The sequence below is a fragment of the Peromyscus californicus genome, unplaced genomic scaffold (assembly GCF_007827085.1).
Source record: "Peromyscus californicus insignis strain IS unplaced genomic scaffold, ASM782708v3 Scaffold_13__1_contigs__length_99412109, whole genome shotgun sequence".
Classification (NCBI taxonomy): Eukaryota; Metazoa; Chordata; class Mammalia; order Rodentia; family Cricetidae; genus Peromyscus; species Peromyscus californicus.
In genome coordinates, this window is record NW_026294424.1 from 20,654,677 (window position 1) to 20,672,427 (window position 17,751).

The 17,751-nt window shown below is 41.8% G+C and overlaps 1 long non-coding RNA gene across 5 annotated transcripts in view; it reads left to right on the forward strand.

The window, feature by feature from the left end:
* LOC128108277 (uncharacterized) overlaps positions 1 to 17,751 on the forward strand; it is a 79,601-nt gene that overhangs the window by 15,082 nt on the left and 46,768 nt on the right. For 2 of the 5 annotated variants that reach the window (XR_008217408.1, XR_008217409.1), the window contains exon 2: positions 12,680 to 12,775. The exons of the other annotated variants lie outside the window; for them this stretch is intronic. This is a non-coding gene — a long non-coding RNA (uncharacterized LOC128108277). The remainder of the gene's footprint in view (positions 1 to 12,679; positions 12,776 to 17,751) is intronic. 5 annotated transcript variants of the gene reach the window in all.

The window sequence follows — 17,751 nt, forward strand, 5'->3', positions numbered from 1 at the left end:
AGATTTGATTTTATGTTTTAGTCCAGAGCTCAACAATTATTATGGAGTGAAATGAGGAAAGAATGGGAAAAGAGGGAAGATGGAAATATTAATGAGAAGGAAAGTATATGAGTTATACATAAAAGAATATTATAAAGTAGGTGCAGAGGCATAGAGAAAGTATAGTCATAAAAGCATACTCAAATGAGAAGAAGGTAAAACAACTAAACAATAAGGACAAAGGTGTAAATTAAAATGGGAAATTTACTTAGGATTTCCTGCCTGACATGCAGTACTGTTCGAAAGCCCTTGACTTGGGAGGCCCTAGGGCCTTTGTAGAACCTGCTGTCTTGTCTTGCTAAATGGCCATGCTGTCAAACTGCCTTCTAAGTATTGACATTTAAACCCACAGACCTGGGCCACTGTCAGTCTCGAGCCAAAAGGCGTCCTTTGCAGTGGACAGAAGCCTATAGAGAGATGCATCCATCACCAGTCACAGACCTGAGAACAGAGACTGCTTGACCCCAGACAGAACATCTATATTAAGTCCTCCACAACAAGGCTCGGAATATCAAGGAATCTGAGGCAGAAAGAATGTTAGAGCTGGAAGAGAGGAAGGACTGGCGTGAAACGTTGCCTTCTGGACATGACTACTGCCACAATGATCTCACAGCAGCTGTGGTTACCGCACAAGACCAGACTGGCCAAAATCCTGGCCTAGATGGTTTCAGTGATCTCCAGGCTCCACTCCTTACTAAGAGTCTTTGGCCATGGATGGTTGCTTAAGGGGAGATCATCCTTTATTGAGGATGTCCCCACTGGTTGGATTCCTGTTGTTGATTGTTTTTACTATTTTGTTCTTTGGGGGTCCCACCACCAAGCTTCCAAATAAATCACACACAGGCCTTTTCTTAATTATGAATGCCCGGCCTTAGCTTGGCACATTTCTCGACAGCTTTCCTTAAATTAACCCATCTACTTTTTGCCTATGGGCTTTTATCTTCCTCTATTTCTGTACACCTTTTTTTACTTCTTACTCTATGGTTTGCTGTGTAGCTGGCCCCTGATGTCCTCCTCTCCTTGTTCTCTCATTCCTTCTTTCATCTTTTTCTCTCATATTTGTTGCTAGAGTTTTCCTGCCTGGCCCACAGTCAGGACAAATCTCTGACACCCGCCAGACTCACAGCCACTCAGACCCAACCAAATAAACACAGAGACTTATATTGGTTACAAACTGTATGGCCGTGGCAAGCTTCTTGATAACTGTTCTTACAGCTTAAATTAATCCATTTCTATTAATCTATACCTTGCCACATGGCTCGTGGCTTACCGGCATCTTTACATGCTGTTTCTCATCATGGCGGCTGGCAGTGTCTCTCTCTCTCTCAGCCTTCCACTTCCCAGCTCTATTCTCCTCCTTGTCCCGCCTATACTTCCTGCCTGGCCACGGGCCAATCAGTGATTTATTTATTGACCAATCAGCAACACACTTGACATACAGACCATCCCACAGCACTTCCCCTTTTCTTTTCTTAAAAAGGAAGGTTTTAACCTTTACACATCTCCAAAGTCAGCTTGGTATATTTGGGAATTTGGGCGTAGCTTCTCTTACTACTTCCTGCTGGAGGGGGATGCTGTATCTTCTGGGGAAACAAAGAAAATTTTAGGATCATGGAGTAGTCCGTGAGGCTGTATCATCTGAGCCAGTTGCCTTGAAACGGTTCTGGATATTGGATCAGATGGGCCATGGTGTCATCGGAGACCTTTCAGGTGGTCTTGGTTGGTCAAACCTGATGTGTCTTAATCTGGAACAAATCCATAGCCTCTGGCTTTCTGTGGAAACAAAAGCAGAATCTCCTTTCCAAAGCAACATATCCTTATATCCAAATTTTGAAGTCAAGGTACCTTTAAAATATACATTTTGGCATAACTCAACAGCTTTTGTAATCAAATGTTTTTCTTCAGTTACTAATATCAAAGAGAACATAATCCAGATTCTCTGTGTGGTAGCCATCTTTACGTGGCTTATTTTTTTATATTAGCTTGAGCCTATTGCTTTAAACTGCAGCCTTCTAAGCCTGAAACGGCGCTGGCGCTGTGGCTGCTGGCTCTGCCCACTTCAGCTTCCCAACATGGTGGTGGTACGCTTTCCGCCAGCTCTGGGAGCCATCAACTCTCAGAAATAGTGGGTCTATGCTTCTATCAAAGCAGCGTGTAGCCCAGAAACCTCTTTTTTTTTTTTGTTTTTCGTTTTTTGTTTTGTACTAGCAAAGGCTAAATCCACCACACAGCTTAATGTGCCACTTGCAGAGGCCTTATTCCCGCCATACTGCAGGTCGAGCATGCACGCATGCTAGGAACCCTCCAGTAGCTCAAACCGGCAGCTGCCGCTCATTTGAGAGAGACAATTAGGAACTGTTTTTAGCTCCGTTTTAGAATCTTTTTTCTCAGGTTTTAGGTGGAATCTCTTGCCACCACGTTGGACGCCACATATTTCTCCCTCTGTTTATTCTCTATGCCTGTCCTTTCTCCTGCCTTGCTATTGGCCATTCAGCTCTTTATTGGACAGGTGTTTTAGACAGGCAAAGTAATACAGTTTCACAGAGTTAAATGTAACATAAAAGAATACAACACGTTTTTGCATCATTAAACGAAATGTTCCATAGCATACACAAATGTAACATACCTTAAAATAATATTTCACAACAGATTCCCACACTCCAGTGGATGGTCCCACACACATGCATGTAAGGGTAGCACTAACTGAACTTAGTGGGTTATAAAAACAAACATAAAACAATAAAACCTAGGAAGTTGGGAGAGAGTGATAATTTGAATGTAATTGGCCGCATAAGCTCATAGGGAGTGACACTATTAGGAGGTGTGGCCTTGTTGGAGAAAGTGTGTCACTGAGGATGGGCTTTGAGGTCTTATATATGCTCAAGCCACACCCAGTGTCTTAGTCTATTTCCTGTTGCCTTTGAGTCAAGATGTAGAATTCTCAGCTGCTTCTGCAGCATTGGTATACCTGCATGCCATTGTGTCCCACCGTGATGATAATGGACCAAACCTCTGAACTGTAAGCCACCCCAAATAAGTATTTTCCTTTATAGGAGTTGCCATGGTCATGGTGTCTTCACAGCAATAGAAACCTTAAGTAAGACAGAGGGAAACATGTTTGAAGAGATATAAGGGAAGTTGGAGTGAGAAATTGGGGGCATTTATGGTCATATTCCATTGTATACATGTAAGAATAAGGAAATATTTAAATTTTTAATTAAAAATTATAAAGAAATAAATAAAATGAAATAGAAAGCATTTAAATTATCAGTCAATATTTTTTCCAACTTGAGATAAATGTGGTTTCTCCATAACTTTAGCAGGCTTTTAATAGGCAGGTGATGGGGAATGAAGGGTAGCTGCTAGTCTGATAGTCTCGGAAATTCAAGCTATTTTAGTCACTATGTCCTACTACTGGAGGGTGAAATTCCCCAGATGAGACCCCTCTGCTCCTGTATGCCAGCCGCAGTCTCAGGTGTCTCAGGACCTCAGGTTGGGGTTAGGCTTTCTCTATAGCTCTGACTGGGTGGCCACTGCTCTGAGAGGATAATGGAGGCCCCTCACCCCCATCCCTGTATTTACCCTTGTCTCTGGGTGGTTTCCTCACTGCTCTTTTCTGGTGAGGAGGGAAGAATTTTCTAAATCTTTCAAGCAGCAGGCACATGGATGACTTTCATGGATCAAAATGTTAGCATGTTTTTATTGTTTAAGAGATCTGAAAAGAGGGTTGTGCCAACAGTGTTCTTTGTCTCCTGTGGTGTAACCAAGTCTTTGTGTGCCTCGGGTAGATCAGCATCAATGTATTTTAAATCATTACTATTTTGCTAATCTTATAAGTTCAGTAAGTTTCCTAATAAATGTGTACAAAACTTTAACATTAAAGGTATAAAGATTTTTCTTTCTTCACTTGTTCACAGAAAAGTTACTGTGAAGCACTGAAGCCATTCTGCTTCCCAGAGGCATAGCAGCTCTGGAGTCCTCCCCCTTCCCAGAGACATAACAGCTCTGGAGTCCTCCCCCTTCCCAGAGACATAGCAGCTCTGGAGTCCTCCCCCCTTCCAGAGGCATAGCAGCTCTGGAGTCCTCCCCCTTCCCAGAGACATAGCAGCTCTGGAGTCCTCTCCCTTCCTAAAGACATAGCAGCTCTGGAGTCCTCCCCCTTCCCAGAGGCATGGCAGCTCTGGAGTCCTCCCCCCTTCCCAGAGGCATGGCAGCTCTGGAGTCCTCCCCCCTTCCCAGAGGCATGGCAGCTCTGGAGTCCTCCCCCCTTCCCAGAGGCATAGCAGCTCTGGAGTCCTCCCCCCTTCCCAGAGACATAGCAGCTCTGGAGTCCTTGCAGACATGGCTGATTAGAAACCTCGCAGAACACCTACTTTCTTGGGAAAGATATATATTAAAACCTTCACAAGATTAAAAAACATAGCCATCCTACCCTAGGGTAGTAAATGCAAACCACAAGAAACAGACAGCTGAGCCAATTCTAACTAATGCTTCTGGAGTGGCCTGACTAAGAGGGGCGGTCATAATGGAGCTCTGTGGCCAGGAGGAGACAAACCTGAGAACTGTCACTCTGGGAACCTGATGAGTCATAATGACATAGAGATATTTCCGCTTAAGATCTACAGCAGTGTGAGTGAAGTTTAGAACCAACAACTGTGGGGCAGTGCTGACTCCTCTCCCCAAAAGATGCATAGCAGTGGTTGGAGGTGCTTCCCTGTCACGACTTGTGTGTATGTGAATACCACTGATGTCTCTGTCATGGAAGCCAGGACATTGCTAGACATGCTGTACTCATATGACGAACCCTCTTTAGAGAGTTCTCAAACACTAAATGTGCCTGAGTGGGAAACCCTGCTCTGTAGGGATGTAACTGACTCCCCAGCAGCTTGGCTTGGCTTTCAACCTCACTGCAATCCTCAGCCCTTGCCCCCATCCCTATCTCCTGGGCACGCCAACTAGGATTGGCTTCACTGTGCTGTGCTGACAATCCCCAAACTTAGGGTTTCATACAAGCAACATTTATTTCTTACTCATTCTACATTCCAACAAGTTGACATGTTCTTGGCACAGGGACCCTGGCTGATAAAGACTCCATTGCAACCCAGACCTCCATAAGGGAAAAAGAAGGAAGAAATAAATCAAGTATTGGGTCTAATGGCCTCTAGAAAGTCATTCCTTCTTATACTTCATTAGCCATAATGAATACCAGGGCCACTCCTTCCTTCAAGGGAACCTCAACATATATAAGCCCTGTGTGCTTAGAAGAACCAGAGCATTTGGTTAACAGCTCATGAATATTCTAGTTTATAATTTTGTAGAACAATACTTAAGTATACAAGGGTTATTAACTGAGAAAGCAGTCAATGATCATTTCTGTGCTCACTTTGTAAAGCATTGCATTAGGGTCACATTTTGTAACATGCACACAACTACATGGAAAGCAGGATATTTAATTGGTGGTCCAGAAATATTTTATAGGTGCATTTCCTGTAGCTCAGACGTAGAATATGGGTAGGGTATTCATCAAATAAGCCCTTCCAAAAGATGCTGAATAAAAGTTACAACAGCGCTAAGTGGTTTGGAAAGTTTGGGGAACCTGCCATCAGGTGCCATTTGCTTTCTGTTGCTGTGGTAAACATTGTGACCAAAAGCAACCTAAGAGAGGAAAAGGTCTATTTGGCTGACAGATTACAATTCATCATTGAGGGAAAGCAAGGCAGGAACAGAAGCAGGGACCATGTAGGAAATGCTGCTTACTGGCTTGTTCCCTATGGCTTCCTCAGCTCCTTTTCTAATACAGCCCAGGCCCACCTGCCCAGAGCTGGCACTACCCGCAGTTGGCTGGACTCTTTTGTGTCAATTAGCAATTAAGAAAATGCTACACAGACATGGCCACATGCCACTGTGATCCGGAGAATTCTTTAGATGTGACTTCCTCTTTCCAGGTGACTAGGTTTGTATCAAGTAGACAATGACAAGTAAGAAGGTAAGATTTAAGGTTAGGCGGGTAGAAAAGAGTCACATAGAAAGAGACTCATGTGGTGACTGTAGAAAATGGGGCAAGTGGGAAGATGGTTTTGTACTAATTCAAAAAAAAAAAAAAAAAGGCCATGAATTTGAAGGAGAGCAAGAAATGGGAAGGGAGTAGTGCATGATATCTTGTTTGTGTTCTGACAAATAAAGCTGGCCTGGAGATCAGAGGGCGGAGCTAGCCACTAGTCAACCACAGGGGCCAGGCAGTGGGGGCACACATTGAATCCCAGGACCTGGGAGGAGGAAGCAGGAAGATCAGGAGTTCAAGGCCACTCTAGGCTACATGAGATTGCACCAGTCTAAAAGAGAAACAGAGCCAGGTGGTGGTGGTGCTTGCCTTTGATCCCAGGACTAGGGAGGCAGAGACAGGAGTATAAGGCTGATAGAGACAGTATCTTGCCCCACCCCACCCCACTTCGATCTGAGGATTCCTAGAGGTAATATGTCACAAGTGGCTGCTGCTCTGCTTCTCTGATCTTTCAGCTTTCACCCTCAATATCTGATTCCGGGTTTTTGTTGTTAAGACTGATTAAGATCATGCTTCATAGTGTATGAGAGGGTTTGAAGGGAGGAAATGGAAGAGAGAAATATTACAATCAAGTTATAATCTCAAAAATGAAATACACAAAGAAGAAGATTTTGTTGTCGGTGGTGGTGGTGGTGGTGGTTCTAAACATTGAACCTAGACTATCTTGCCTGCTAAGCTTGCATTCTATGCTCCCTCAAGTGTTTTAATCTGGGAATTTATCTGACAGATTTAGCTAGAAGAAAACATTCGAGTGGAGGCAGTAAGTTCAACGGGGACAGTTCTCACACTGGAAGCAAACTTGATGACAAAGCTGTGAGGGTGACGGAGAGAGGTAGCTGTGCCTTCCTAACACTTCCAGCTCCTCTGTGCAGTGCTAACTGTGACGAAGGTGAAGGAAGGGAGAGCAGTAATTACATTTAATGATGGGTGTTAAATGCTACCCATATGTGAATAACTTCCAAATTTATCCTTCTAACCCCAACCTACAGGTTTGTATTTATCTCTTTTAGAGCCTACATGAAATAGTTTGTATCAAAAATGGACCTCCAGAAAATAATAACATCACAGCTCCTGAAGGAGAGCTGGCGCCAAGCATTAACAGGTGCTGAAACTATGGATTGAAAGGCTGTGGTGGGACAGGTATTCCCAAGATGTGACACTATCAGCCTCGTAACAGTGAAATCACCTATAACTAGAAATGGGACCCCATCCAATATGTGCCAACTGATGTGCCAAGGGACGGTGTTTGGCCTGAATCTACTCAGGTTTGAGGATGTAACGTCTAGTTTACAGGAAACTTGGGGACAGAGAAACAAGTTCCATAACTTTGGCAACCCAGAGTGTCAATGAAACAGTTGAACAATGGACTCAATTTCTTCATCAGTAAATGGCATAGGATGGAAAGGCAGAATGGACGGTTTCAGCTTAGGAGAGACTTAAGCACAACCCCTCAGAGCAGCATAAACACTGTTGAAATCGTGATATGAACAGATTAATTGTAGAAGGGTATATATCATCCCTGGGAAAGGGAGTTTTCCTGATTGGTAAAGTATTGAAAAGATTTAAACATCCAAAATTAGAAACAGTAGAGGGAAGTTGAATACATTTAATATGTGACTTGTTAAAATATAAGTTCTTAGCAGGAACCGTGGCACACATCTTCAATCCTAGCACTTAGGAAGCAGAGGTAAGTGGATCTCTGTAAGTTTGAGACCAGTCTGATCTACATAGCAAGTTCCAGGCCAACCAGGACTATACAGTGAGACCCTGACAACAAATTTTTAAAAATTAAATAGCATAAGCCAGTTTTAGGGCAATACTGACCCCTCTCCCCCAGGAAATACTTAGCAATGTCTAGATTCATTTTGGGCAGTTACAACAAGAGATGAGGACTACTAATGGATAGATCCCATGAACACTGCAGAACAATCTCCGATGTGCGAGTCAGCACAAAGAGTGGGCTAGCCGCACATGGCAGCAGCTCCAAGGGCAAGAAACCCTCCCCAGGCAGTTAATTGTAAGTACAAAGGGAGTGCAGGCCGATGTTACCTTGTTTACTCTGAGCTTGGCACTGTCATACAGTATAACTATGACGATATGAATAATCCATTTAAGTGTGTATGCTTCCAAATTCTTGGAAAATTGCAGCGTTGAGGGGCACAGAGGGAAATGTTGTTTATGAGGCTGATCTCAGTAATAGCTCTCAGATGGATCTAGAATGTAATGTATATTGTTAGCGTAGTGTGTCAGTGGTATCGGAAACAACCTTAGGAGTGAATGGCAATTGCTATACAAGTAGGATTTCAACCTCACTGTGGATGAAAATCACTCGGGCAGATCTGCAAAACTGAAGATGCTCAATCTAACCCCAGAGCCACTGATTTTGCCTGGGAGAGGCGGCATTTATAATAGGCGTCATGTTTCATAAACTATCCATATTATTTTAGTGGGCAGCAATGCTAGAAATCTAAACTTTCTCTGGGAACACAAATGAACTCTATTCGTTATGTTCGTTCATAAGACTTACTGCAGTCAGTGTGATAGCTCAGAAAGTTGGCTTTAGTAAAAAGTTTTCTAGGTTTGCTAAAACAAGTGGGGGACCTCACTGTTGGCTTAATTTGATGAAACGAAAGGCCAGAGCGTCCTTGACAAAATGTAGAGGAAAGAATTTAAAGACTTTGAGAGATGAGAAGGCTGGTTAAACGCATCATGTGTTTCACCCCTATATCCTGCCAGGGCCATGAAGACTTCTTTCACTTGCCAAGAAAAACAGAGAGAAAAAGGAAAAACCCAAATATTTAAAGTGCTCTACTGGCTCGCCTTTTCCTGAACTGGGAATCATGGAGAGGGAGCCGTAATAAAAATGGTATTCCTGGTCTCAGTGGGGCTGTGCAAGGCCAGCTGAGGCCTGGCCCAGGTGATGACTGTTAACAGTCTGAAGCAAAGTGGGTATTGTTTTAATAGCCAGATGCTACACTCAGGGACCCGGAAATGGCTTCAGTAGCAGAAATTTCTGACTGTGGTTAATTAATCATGGGGTCCCCAGGAATGAAATAGACAGCCAGCCAATTAAGGTGTGTCTTGATTTATTTAACCAAAGCTATTCTAGGTCTAGTGAACAGAGACCTCACTGGAGCCAATGTGCTAGAGAATTTGGAGTTCACAGACCCAGCATCACCCAGTGAAGGGGAAGCCAGTGTCTCTAAGGAAACATCCTGCTTAACACCACAGAGGCACACTGAACCTTTTGCCTTCTCCTTTCTACAGTGCCTGGCAGTTGTTAACTGAATACCTAAGCACTGAGGAAATGGAAACAAACCTGGGAAATGCCAGCTCAGAGCTGTCACTGATTCCTAGGAAGACAGCTTGTGGGGGCTGGGATAATTATGGAACACAGAGATGAGTGTTCAGAGGTTATTGCACAGTAGAATTAACACACCCACACCCACCCCGTTAAAAGGGTGGGGGTGGGGGGCAGGGTCGCATTCTCAGATCCAGCATTACTTGTTGAAGTGGGTATTTTGGGAATAGGCACGATCCCCACTGTTTCTCTTACAAAATAAGGATGGATATTTTGGAAGACCTAATAGAAGCCACTTAGCATTTTCGTTATGTGTTAAAACAGGGAGCAAACCCTGTAAGTTGTTTCCTAAGAGATAAGTACTAAAAATTAAGAGGCTCTCTATGGCTTTACCATCTGATTCTTAAATAATTAGAGAAGATTACTGGAAACAAAACCAGTAGAGACTCTAGTTATATCTGCTATTAGATGTTTTCATCTTACTAGAACCAATTACTATAGCTGTTTTTGCACTTATAATACAGGTAGTTTATAGGAATTGCCAGAAGTTTGCTATCTTTGGTAGAAGAAACGGTACATATTTTTGTTTTTTGAGATTTATTTGTTTTATTTTATGTGTATGGGTGGTTTGCCTGCATGCATGCCCATGCACCACTTGTATGCAATGCCCTCAGAGACTAGAAGAGGGCATCAGATCCCCTGAGACTAGAGTTTCAGATGGTTGTAAGCTGTGATGTCAGTGCTGGGACTTGAACCTGGGTCCTCTGGAAGATCAATCAGTCAGTGTTCTTAGTTGCTGAGCCATCTCTCCAGCCCCCAATCCCATACATCTTTATTACCCCACCGCAGGGACGCATCAGTTCCCTGACTCTAGTGTGCAATCTTGTTTGCTGGGAACTTGGGCATGCAACTATTAAATTTTGATCTGGTACAGTAGATCTTATTCTGATTATTTACAAAATAAGCAAATTTTGTCTGTCCACGTTTGTAGATCATAAGAAATGGGAGTTTAGTGGCTGCCCCAAAGGTTCAGTCAAGGTGTTCTAGGAACTGATCCTCATAATTTCTGAGTTTCAAGTATTTGAACTTAGTTCAGCAAACTCAGATACTGAATAGTCTTACTAACGCCAGGTAGGAGATAAACAGAGAGGGGTCTTTCAGTAGTTAATATTTTATTGGGAACTTCTGGCCTGAAGCTAACTCCGGAGGGACTTGTTCATCATTGGGTCCATTAGGCTTTGCTACAGGTAATGAACTGAGCACTTTCTAATTCAAACAGTCATGAAGTCCGTGTACTCTGTGCTGCAGTAGCTGCATAGATCCCATGTTCCTAAGTCATCTCCAAACTGCCTCACCTGCTTCATTTCACAAGTGCAGCCTAAGAGAATGTGGTGGGTTGAAAGAAAATGGCCTCCAGAGGAAGTGGCACTATTAGGTGATGTGGATTTGTTGGAGTAGGTATAATCTTGTTGGAGAAAGTGTGTCACTGTAGGGGTGGGCTCTGAGGTCTCCTATGCTCAAACTTGCCCAGTATGACACAGACTGCTTCTGCTGACTGGAGATCAAGATGTGGAACTCTCAGCTCCTTCTCTAGCACCATGTCTACCTGCATGCTGCCATGTCCCACCATAATGATAATGGAGTAAACATCTGAGATGTAAGCTATCCCCAATTAAATACTTTTCCTTTATAGGAGTTGCTGTGCATGTGGTATCTCTTCACAGGAATAGGAACCCGTATTAAGAGAGTTTCCTTTAAGTAAGTGATTGAGTAGATAAAACCTTAAGCCTAATTGAAAAATTAATTTTTATTGGGGGTGTGTGTATATGTGTGTGGTATGCTTGTGTGTCCATGTTTGTGTGTGTGCAGATGCCTACAGAGGCCAAAAGAAGGTGTTAGATGTTAACAGGTGGGTGGGTGTTGCTGGCTCTGCAGCTGGGGTCCTGCTGTCTCTGATCCTAGCAGCAGGGGGTGAGCAGATGCAGAGTCAACAACACAGACTCTGGGAGGTTTGCAAGCAATCCCTCTTTTATTGAACAAAGGGCTGAGGTTTTTATGTGTGGATTTTTTGGCGGGCTCTGCTCCTAGTTACTGTGGTGTTTCTTGGTTGACTCTGGGGCTGTACGTCATCACCTTCCAGTTTGGAGTTTATAGGTCAGGTTTCCTCTGGCCAGAGTGTTCTCTGTGCATGTCACAGCTCTTTCTTTGCTTAAGGCATGGCCCAGTGCTTTCAGCCTTACCTACCTCAGGTGTGAACCATCTGACATGGGTGCTGGGAAACTCGGATCCTCTGGAAAAGTGGCAAGCACTCTTGATTACTGGGCCATTCTCTAGACTCTTAAGTCTAATTTTAATATAGCTGCACACAATATGCCTGTTGCTGATGAAAGAAGACTGCTGCCTGGTTCTTAGGGAACTGAAAAATAGAAATCCTTTCAGCAGGCAGGACATGGATTTAGAAGTAGATGCTTTCCATGGGAAAAATCTGGCTACAGAGGCAGGAGAGTCTCTGTGAGTTTGAGGCCAGTCGAGTCTACATAGTGACAAGGCCAGTCAGAGTTACATGATGAAACATTGTCCTAAAAATAAAAATTTCGAGCTAGAAGTCAGGACCTGTTGTGGAATATTATTTTAAGATGCTGTGAAACATTTGCTTTAATGGTGTAAAGATGTGTTGCATTCCTTTATGTTGCATTTGTTTAACTCTGTGAAACTGTGTTAATGTGACTGTCTAAAACACCTGATGGTCTAATAAAAGAGCTGAATGTCCAATAGCAAGGCAGGAAAAAGGCTAGGCAGGGCTGGCAGGCAAAGAGAATAAATAGAAGAAGAAATCTGGGAGGAGAAAGAAGAAGGAACAAGGAGCAAGAAAAGAAGGGGCCAGCTACCCAGCAACCCAGCAACCCAGCCACCCAGCCATTCAGCCAGCCAGCCAGCCAGCCACTGAATAAGATTACAAAAGTAAAAAAAAAAGAAAAAGCCCAGAGGCAAAAGATAGTTGAGATAATTTAGGTTAAGAAAAGCTGGCAAGAAACAGGTCAAGCTAAGGCCAGGCACTTATAACTAAGAATAAGCCTCCATGTGTGATTTATTTGGGAGCTGGAAGGCAGGCCCCAAAAAAGTAAAGAGTGAAAAAAAACAACCAACAACAAGGACCTACATAGATTCCTGGGCAGGTGCTACTTGTATGGATTATCTAGAAGACAGAGAGAAGAATTAATGAAGTCAGGCATAGGAAGCTGATATGATTATAAGGTATATCTCTTAAATATTTCCAGGGCCTGAAAATTCTTGTGCCTCAAGCAAACGTTCCTCAGGTTGCCAATGAAGAATAGGCACCTAAGTCATTTCGCATGGACAGGAATACCTTTGAGGTCAGTGTTGGCCAACCATCTCATGGGCTTTGGGATAAGAGATCAAATGCTGTGGAATAATCCTTTGCACACTGTGTGAATATATGTTACTGTGATTGTTTTAATAAACAAGCTGACTGGCCAGTTGCTGAACAGGATAAAGTTAGGTGGGAAAGCCAAACTGAGAATGATGGAAAGAAGAAGGGCAGAGTCAGAAGAGATGCCAGCCAGCCACTAAGGAAGCAAGGCATATAGAAAATGAGGTAACAAGCCTTGAGCCACTTGGTGAAGCATAGATAAGAAATATGGGTTAATTTAAGTGTAAGAGTTAGCTAGTAACAAGCCTGAGCCATCAGCCAATCATTTATAAATAATATTAATCCTCTGTGTCAGTTATTTGGGAGCAGGTGGGACAGGAAAACTCTTTCTACAATCAAAAATGCAGAAGGGTAAAGTGGAAGATGGGGAGGGACATTGCAATAGACAGGAGGTTCTCAAAACCAGTTCATATAAGTACATAGAAATTCTTCAACATCCTTGATATTAGAAGAGAAAAACAGAGGCTGGGAATGTAACTCAGGGGTAGAGCACTTGCTGGGAAGCTCAAGGAACTGGGGTTGGTATTCAGCTCTGTGGTGAGAGGAAGGGCAGGCAACAAGGGGCAGAGGGGTGGAAGGTAAAAGTCCCCTAAAGACCAAAAACAAAATAAAACCCAGGCAAACAAAACACAAGGAAATTTAAAGAGAAAAGGCAGACATGGTACAAATTTTGGAGTTCATGAATAACTAGAATTGGAAGCACAGCTCGGGGTCAAGCAGTTAGCAACTGCTCTTCAGAAAATCTTGGTTTTATTTATTGGTAATTTAAAGAAATTGCAGAGATAGTAGTTTGACATGAATCATTAAGATTCTGATTTAAAGATGTGGAATATGTAGCATTAGAATAGGACTATGACTTTCATTAGAGAGGTAATCTGAATTTGGTCCCTTCTGTTCAGTTCATCAGCCACCTTTACATGAATCAAAACTGGCTCTCGCAGTGTCTAAAACTGGCAAAACCTGAGATAGCAAGAAAGGACAAAATGGACTGAATGCCTGCCATAGAGCGATTGCAGTGATTTGTCACTAGTTCTGTCATAAACAGACAGAAAAATTATAGTAAGTGGGCAAAACATAGGGGAGCTGGGCACTGGGGTGCATGAGTTCAAGTTGAGGACTCTGGAGACCCACCTGGCAATGGTGGCTAGTGTTTCTTGCTCTGTCTTACAGGCTCTCCTTTCCAAGGCACTTGCTTTTCTTGCTGTAAATCCCTACCCCCACCTGCCAATTCACACACACACACACACACACACACACACACACACACACACACACACACACACGCTTTTTACAAACCTTGTTCAAAACTCATCTCAAAATTGCTCTTTAAATTATCCTAATTATAACCTTAATTTAAACCCAGCATACTCTATACTTTAATCTTTTACTATGTGAAGACTCAGCAGTGTAGAGCTTGCACTTTGTTGATGTGTCTCTAAAACTGTGTTTTTACTTATTCCATGTGCTTTTGTACTGTTTCTTTAATCCAACTGAAAAATTGCCAGCAAGTGCCCTGATGTGTGCATTCACCAATATGCTTGTTGTTACAAATGAGATGTCAAGAATGTCTGATTTGATTTGAATCATATGGATAGGTCTGATTTGATGGATCTAAGATTTTACTGATAAATTTGAAGTTTTGTGTTTCATTTGGAGATTAAAAGCAAAAGTTTGAAATTAATTTAGTATTTTCTAATTTTTGAAAATACACATTGAATAATACTGCAAAGCAACTTTGGCCAAAAAGTTAAAATCGCAAACTTTAAAACCCAGAGTGACTGGAACCAATACAGTGAATCTTTAGGGAAATTCAATTTAACTTGAAATTCAGCAAGGTGCATGTGGCAGACATGAACCTTGTAAAAGCTATGTAGCAGATGGGTGGTACACAGCTCTAATCCCGGCATTCAGTCAGTTAGCGTGGCACATCATGAACTTCAGCCTGCCTGGACTAGATAGCAAGAGCCCGTCTTTAAAAAATTATGCCAGAAAAAAATATATATATTAAAGTCATAGAAAACTACTGAAGTTCTAATAAATAAGGGAATACAAATTAATCTCTAGTGCTACTGGTGTGTTTTTGAGCCCACAAATTGTTTCATTCTGTTAGTGCTGACACTATTCGTCACTCTCATGCCAACATTTTTCATGGAACCTTCTTGTGAACTGACCCCTTGGGTTCCAATAGATTTCATTTTGACAAATGCTGCTTTGTAATGTCACAGAAAATATTTCCCCTGGAAAAAAAACACTTTGTTTACTCCATTCATAAAAGATTTGGCAGGGCTTGATAAACTCTATTTTTTAAACAACTCTCAAATAACACATTTTTTGCTGTAGGCTTATACATTTTATCAGGTGTGTCAAAGATTCTGAGCATTATATTTTAAAAGACTTGCTCAATGACAACTCAGGAAACTGACTTATTTCACCAGCTATAAATGAAGTAATTTAGGTCTCATTTAGGATAATATTATTTTTAACTTTACAAACTTTATTGCTAAAAAATAACTTACAAATAAAATAAACAACACACATCAAAATTATTACTCCACATTTTAGTGACCTTCAATTAGAATAGCCATTCTGAAGATATAGAGGTTAACATTGAATTTTACAATTAAATTGAAATTTTACAATTTCACTACCCAATTTATGTATTTACCAAAACCAAAAACTCCATTGCAGAATTAGAACTAGAACAACTAGCTTTATAACCTCTTTCATAACTTGTGTCCATATCTGCATCCAGTCCCTCCTCTGGAGTAATAATTTTTAAAATGATTATTAAACATAATTTATATGATAAATTACAGATTTTGAATGGACTCATTGTTGGCAAAAGATTATGCAGAGGAATTCCATATTGATAGGAATATAGACAATCTTAGACAATTAATAAATGTATTAGAGTTCTTCAGAGAAACAGAACTAATAAGATTAATATGTGTGTGAGTGTGTGTATATATGTGTGTGTGTAAGTGTGCATGCACATGTGATAATGTGTGTGAGTGTGTGTATTTGTGTGAGTAGAGTATGTGCATGCATGTGTGAGTATGAGAATGTGAGTGTGTGTGTGTTCTGAGGGCTTAGTGTGTGACTATGTGTATGAGTACGTAAATGAATTTATGTTTGTGTGTGTATAATTTATTAATTCAGCTTACTTTAAAATATTAACAACAGGTGAGGTTTATAGAAACAAGAGGCTCCTAGCAGGACACAGAGACAATTTTTGAGAAAATTAGACTTTGTCTGTGTCTTGTCACCTGGTTTAGGAGGAGCACAGCCAGCTAGCCTGATAAAACCACAGCTGCCCTGTTCCAGGTAGTGCACATAGGCATTCATGCTAGCTACTTCTTGCTGAGCCGACTAGGAGTCTGCCAGTGCACCTGGTGATAGGTGATGCACGACCATCAGAATGCTGGGGGTCAATGACAAAGAGGCAGCACAGCTAAGGGAGTCTCCATCTGCCAATGGGAAATCAGGAGGGGGTATATAGGTTCACCCCCATATCTGTAGTAAATTAGTAGGCTGCTTGCTTCTCACCCAACTCCCAGTGTCTGTGTCAGTAACGCTGTTCTTTCTTACCCACTCCCGCAAGGGGTGTCCAGATAGTTCAGCCTGCAACACCCTGGCATAGAGGACCTCAGGGCCCAGGGCTTTAAAACAACTTAAAATTAACAACTATGCATACAGACTACCATCCAAAGTTATAAACTATTTACTTAATTTGTTGCTGTTGAAATGGACTTTTATGTCCTTTCAGCTATCTTAAAATACTTTAAAACTTAACTTTAAGTCCAGAAATTCTAGGAATATTGCTTCCTGTTTCTATTTTATGAGTGTGGACACTGTTTTGTTTTTATTTAACATTTAAGAAACCATCACAAAGGACATATTTTTATTACATTTATTTACAGAGGGAGCATGTGTGTCTCAGTATGCACATGGAGGTCACAGCACTATTTACATGGATTGGTTCTCACCTTTTACCATATGGGTCCTATAAATCCAATTCAGAAATCAGACTTATTGGCAAGTCCCTTACCCTCTAAGCCATCTCTCAGATCCATACAAAGGACATTTTTAGTGCCACTTACTAACAGGAGATGTTCTATAAGCAGTGTCTTATTTTTGCAAGAATATTATCTCTCTCTGTCGATGAATAGGTCAATTTCTGTTGCTCTGTATAAGGGTTAGGCAGGAATTCTGTTGAGATGGTCTGATGAAATAGTCTGATTATATTGACTCTAAATGTAAAGCTTTGGGAATCAGACTATTGATATAGATAAGATGCCGTTCTGTATATATCTATATCTGATATAGATAGATGTCATTCTGTATGCTGTGAATATGTGTTGCTCTGATTGGTTGATAAACAAAATTTTGATTGTCCAGTAGCCAGGCAGGAAATATAGGTGGGGCAAGTAGAGAGGAGAATTCTGGGAAGAGGAGGGCTGAGTCAGGCGTTGCCGGCCAGACATAGAGGAAGCAAGATGACAAGGCAGAACTGAGAAAAAGTACCAAGCCACGTGGCTAAACATAGATAAGAATTATTGGTTAATTTAAGTGTAAGAGCTAGTCAATAATAAGCCTTAGTTAATGGCCAAGCAGTTATAATTAATATAAGCTTCTGAGTGATTATTTTATAAGTAGGCCACAGGACTGCTGGGGCCTGGCAGGACCAGAAAAACTTCCAACTACATTTGGTGTACCAATGCAGGGCTCTCAAATTTCCATAAGGCCTAAAAGAGTTTAAAAAGGACTTCTAAACACATAGTAATAGAGCCCAAAACAGCTTTTTACTTCATGTCTCATGCAGGTCGAGATACAGATATGCCAAGGTACAGAGACACCATGCATGCAGACTTGAGCTACAGAATGGCAGGTTCATGGTGT